This window comes from Canis lupus, chromosome 10, assembly GCF_048164855.1.
Source record: "Canis lupus baileyi chromosome 10, mCanLup2.hap1, whole genome shotgun sequence".
NCBI classification, from domain to species: Eukaryota; Metazoa; Chordata; class Mammalia; order Carnivora; family Canidae; genus Canis; species Canis lupus.
The window spans coordinates 58,518,286-58,524,285 of record NC_132847.1 but is presented as its reverse complement, the minus strand read 5'-3'; positions in this window follow the sequence as shown (position 1 = coordinate 58,524,285).

Below are 6,000 nucleotides of genomic sequence, written 5' to 3'. Positions count from 1 at the left end.
AAATATTTTTCCCTTAAACTTAATCTGAACTTTCAAAATTGTCCTTGTATCTGTCCCTATACATAACTCAATTGGTGAGATTTTAGGGATAAGGTTAAACTGAAGTGAACAAGTAAATTTATGATAAAGAATTTATAGCACATATTTTGTTCTGGCAGTCTTAAAAAATAACTATTTATAATATTAACAAACTGTGGTTATAGTACTTATGTTGCTGGACTATTCAAGAAGTTCTTTTATCTCTTGCTTCATAAAAGAGATCAGAAAGAAAAAAAATTCCAGGCCATATTGTCAAGATACTATCTCAAATATAACAAGAGATCAAGTCTTCCAAAGACTCATTAAGTTACAGTTCTTCTAAAAACAACTTATCCTTTCCAAAAATTAAATTACTTAAAATATTCTGTAATATTTTGTGCTCCTCCTCAGGGACACCAACCACATGGATTTGGGACTTTATCTTCTTTGGTGTCGCTTCAGTATGAGGAAATTCAGAATCACGTACATTTCGTTGTCTCCAGTATATTCTCCATAGTCAGAATCCATTTTTTCATAACTCTAAAAAAAGTCTAATCTTTCAAGGCTGAAAGGAACTCCAGAAGAAAATCTTTGCTGACAGAATTATTTTGATCTTGCTTGAGTAGTTGGCTGAAGTCTTTGCCAACCTATTTACCTTAATTAACTCCACAGGTATGGTTCCCTCAAGATGAAGCCTAAGTGTAGTTGACTCTAGGTTCAAAAAGGAAAACTCTCCATCTCCTGAAATTAGAGAACCATTAAGGCTCTTAGAGACTTCCTCAAAATAACATCAAATTTCTTCTTAAATTGAAAGACTTAAGGCTCAACTCTTAGCTTGCTTGCATAAGGAACTAACCGGCTTTGGGTAGCAACTATTTTCTACAGATGGTGGCTATGAAAATATTTGTTGAATGAGTGGATTCTATTACCTGTTTTATCTCCTCCAAAGAATAACTCTGTGAAGCTTTTATCTAGACACATTATTTTTTTCCTCCCATAAATCTTCCTTTCCTGTTATCTAACCATTGTGCATCCAATCACCTGAAAGAGAAATCTGGAAGTTATTCTGGAATCCTCTCTGCCCATCTCATACCAATTCAATTCCCAACACCTGCTGACTCTTACATCCTACATGTATGCTGTCCCTCTCTCCCTTGGTCCCTCTTGGCACTGTGCTAGCCCAGGCCCTTACATTTCTCTGTGGGCCTTTATAACAGTATCTTAAAGGTTTTCTTTGCCTCCAGTTGTGGCCTCCTCAAGTTTACCCATCAGAATGCCTTCAGAGTGATATATTTAAAAACTAATTTTAATCAGGTAATTTCAGTGGCTTTGCATCATTCACAGTAAAAAAATAAATAAATAAAAATAAAAATAAAATGAAAAAAACAAACAAAACAAAACCCTAAGCTCTCTGACACAAAATTCAAGGCCTTTCATGATCTGGTTTGTATGAGTCTCTCAGGTTAATTTATTTTCTACCTACTATTCATTTCATACTCAGCAGCTGTCTCAGCTTTGGCACTGTTGACATTTTGGGCCAGATATTCTTTATTTTGGTGGGGCTATTCTGTGCCTTTTTAAGATGCTTAGCAGCATCCCTAGCCTCTACTCACTAGATACCAGTGGTACTTCCTTCTCCTGGGTATGACAACCAAAAATAACTCCATGCAGTACCTCTCTTCCTTGGGTATGCAGTACCTCTCTTCCTTGATTTTTTTTTGTTTTGTTTTGTTCCTGGAAATCTTCTCTCCTTCTTTGTCTAATGTGGGGAGAGAGGAAAATATCCTGTCCTTCTGTCTTCTAACTTCTTTGCTCGAAAAGGAGGGACTAGCAATTTGATTGGTCAGATTCTAGGACACTGATTGGGCCATAAGTAATATTACTGTTTTTGAAACGTCCACACATGTGTCTAACTCACTCTTCACTTAAAAAGAAAAAGTCAACCAGTAATTCCAAAATTAATTCTTGTAAAAATTAAAACAACATAGAATATAATATAGAATTAAAAATGAAAGCTTTCTAGGGTCAAAGTATTATAATTTAAAAAACCCCTGAAGATTTGATACATGCTGCCCCAACATTGTCACCAACAGATAACCTACCCCTTTGTGACCATGGCCCTTGGGCATTTCAGGATTGTGTATAGAAAAATGAAGCTGGGTTGGCTCACCAAAACATGGGACTTTGTGATGCTTGCTAGGATTATTCCAGCAGATAATTTACATTTTAAATCTACCTAGCTCAAAGAAAGAAACTAACTTCCTTCCTTCCTTCCTTCCTTTTTTTTTTTTTTTTTCTCTTTCGAGGAAGAAAGAGAGAAAGTGCACATGTGTATGCAGCAGGAGGGTAGTAGGGCAGAGGGAAAGGGAGAGAGAATCTTAAGTAGGCTCCATGCTTGGCATGAAGTCTATGTGGGGCTCAATTTCACAGCCCTGAGATCACGACCTGAGCTGAAATCGAGAGTCAGATGCTTAAGTGACTGAGCCACCCAGATGCCCTTCAAAGAAAAAAAATCCAATAAAACTTCTATTGGCCACGTTCATCTTCCATATTGTCATCCCTTCTCCAAATCCTTATAGCTAATTGCCCTTTCATCCTCATAAAAATCCACAACTCATGATAATCTGAGCTACCTCTACCAAGAAATAGAGGCTTTTTACATTTTATGGAGTATGATGTTATCAAACTTTAGTTCATAACCCCAAAAGAGTCTGCTTCACAAAGTAAAGGATGAGTCCTGGGAATTTTTTTTTTTTTTTTTTTTTTTTTACCGATTCCGGCCAAGATGAGTCTCAGGTGCTGCCTGGTGTGGAAGCCAGTGGACTGCATAGCTGCAAAGGAAAATGTAAAAAGACACATCCAAGTATTCAACATTTTGACAGTTGAATATTTCACCTCATGTTCATATGGATTCAGTATCTAGTATCCACACTTATATTCCAAGTTACATAAATCCCTATAGCAGATGGAGGAAAAGATGTCTGTACATGCCTATGTCCTAAATACTAAGCAGGCCTTCAAAAGAAACTAGGTGAAGAGGAAATACCTGCAAGGGTTCTTTCTTAAGATAACAAAAACATGCCTGACGGTGGGGAAGTGTCATTATTGTCATAAAGATTTCCAGCTATGGGAGCAAACAAAAGGTGAGAGAAATCTTTTCTACACAGGTTTTACTCTAGACCCCCCCCCCCATACTTAACAGGGAATTTAAAAATAGTCCTTTCTCCTAATTCTATTATTATTCTTTTAAAGGCTTCTTCACTCTTTAGGATCAGGAGGTCAGTAAGGATGGTGGAGGTGAAATGCTCCTAGTAGTGGAACCAAGGATGATGGAGTAAATGGGAAAAATGCTTTAAAAACTCTAATTGAGACAAACCTGACTACAACATTGTGTCTGTGCTATGATTACAACTGTAAAAATTCTGTCTGCATATGGACAGGGACTAAAAGGGAGCATGAAAAAAATGTAAACAGTTTGGTTTGTAGGATGGCAGGATTTTGGGTGGATTTTTCTTTCTTTTATTTTGAGTTTTGTCAATGTTTTTGTAATGTTTTGTAATAAACAATACTATAAAAGAAGCAGCTGAACCTGCTGACTAATTATTGTTAGAAAGAGCAGCTTAGCATCAATTCTATCAGAGCTAAAATTGCTGCCTTTGGCAGATGCTCCTCAACATCAGATAATACTATGTCAGATAACCTTAATCAAGAAGTCAGGTCCTCTGTTCCATAGGAGCATTTCCTCCTCCTTCCCTCCTTCCCTCCCTCCTTCTTTCTCCCTCCCTCCCTTCCTTTTTTCTTCCTTAGCTAACTTCTTGTGATAGGCATACCAGATTACCAGATATTGGTTCAACTGGGCCCACAAGGAGGGTGTTTCATTTTGTTGTTTTTATTTTTAAAAAGAGTAAAAAATGATTGATTGGTTACACCTGCCCTAAGATAAGCCCTGGACCAAATCATCTTCTGCAAAACACTGAAAAACTCAGGATCCTCAAAAGAGTGTCTAAGTGTGTGCATGGATTCAAGCTCCAATTTGAAGGAAATACTGTTGTCACCTGCAGGAATCCCTGCTGCTTCTCTTTGTGCAGAAATGGAATGGCAAGAATATAAGTTAGGTTCTTAAAAATTTGACAACAGTATGTCAGCCTCACTTCCTGCACATCTGGTGTTTAAAGCTTATGGATAATCAACAGAGTAGACTATTGGCACTTCAGGCACTTGTCACGGAATTCAATCTTGAAGTGACTTGTAACTGCACACTTGCCAAAGGCTCACCTAAGACATATGATATTGAAGAGGGACGATTTAAAATGGGTGGTCTCTCCATTTTTCTTCCAGGAACTCTAATCTCTGTTCTCATGATTTGTGTGGTATTGGGAAGCAATGTATCTGGGCTGGGCTACCTCTGTTCCTGATAGAAATGCTTGCACTGTGTTAAACATTTAGGGGCCTGGTTTGAGCCTTTGTGAGAATCAATAGAAGAATTGTCCACTAGAACAATACCTTTGCATTTTTTGGCAAATATCATTGCTGAGGATGTTGTGCAATGCTCTTTATTAAAAATCTATTATTAAAAAAATCTATTATTAAAAAAAATATGATAAATTCCTTTTGGATTCAGGACATTAGCTTTTTTTCTTTGCTCAGAACATGGGTTAGAGACTAGGCATTTCTTTTTGTGTCTTAGGTACCAAGAAGTGTGTTTTACCCTTAGTACTCCTCCACTGGCAGTTTCATACAGAGTGGAGGAATCGATGAGCTCAGATAGCAGAGTTGGGCACAACAGGGAGGGTACCATTTGGTGTCCATTCAGTTGCTATGCCTGTTATGGCTTAGGTAGGTGCAATCCTTCCAACTTCAATGATCTCATTAGGGTTTTTTTTCCTCCAAGAATCTGTTGTTCCTGAAGTACTAGATTTTCATAAAGGAAGAAATGCATTTCATTTTCTATAAATATCAAAATTAATTACTCATCGTTATAACTATTCATTAAAATTCAAAATTAGATGAGAATGTTCTTCATAGATTTTTTTAAGCCCTGAAGAGATCCATTTTATTATAGCATCTACAGCTCTACTATTTAAGGAAATTATGACATAAGGTTCATAATTGAATTAAGCCAATACCTTTTGCCCAAATCTTAAGAAGAAATTAGTAAAAAAGATGGTGGGTAGAACTATGGTAGTTTATTAGGACAAGTGCAGGCAGTTAAGTAGAGTTGTTTTTGTAGGTCTGACACCAGTGTATCTACTTGGGAACAGACTCATTCACTCACTTGTTCATTCTTTCAGTCATCAATATGTGAGTCTAATATATTACAAGGACCATTTTAGGTGCCAAGGATATATCAGTAAACAGAAGAGACAGAACTTCCTGCCTTTACAGAATTTGCATTCTAATGGGGCAACGGGGAAGATAGTCAATAATAAACAAAAAAATACATGGTGTGACAGTTGGTGAAAGTGCTATGGGGAAAAGTCAAGTGGGTAAGGGAGAGTTAGGGGGCACAGGGTGTGAGGGTGGGAATGCTATTTTAAATAGTGTGACCAGGTGGCATCTGAGCAGAGATTGGAAGGAGAGAGCTATGTGAGTCTCCCTGGGAAAAGTTTCCATTCAGAGGGAGCAGTTTGTGCAAAAACCCTAAAGCAAGTATGTGCTTGGTGTGTTTGAGGAAAGCAAGGAGACAGACATGGCAGGAATGAATCATGGGAAGAGAGTGCTTGGGAGGCCATGGATGGAGGAGAGAGCCAGATCATGTAGGCCATTTTGCAAGGTTTTAAAAATGAGACCGGGACAAGTTTTTAAAACATCACTTGATTGCTTTGTGCAAAATAGACAATAGTGAGATGTGGGAAAAGTGGAAGCAGGATACCTAACCAGGAGATGATGACCATTTGGACTTGGGCTGTAGTAGGGAGAGTGGGAGGAGTGGTCAGATTCTAGATCTTTTTTGAAGGTAGAGCCACTAGGATTGGTTACTGT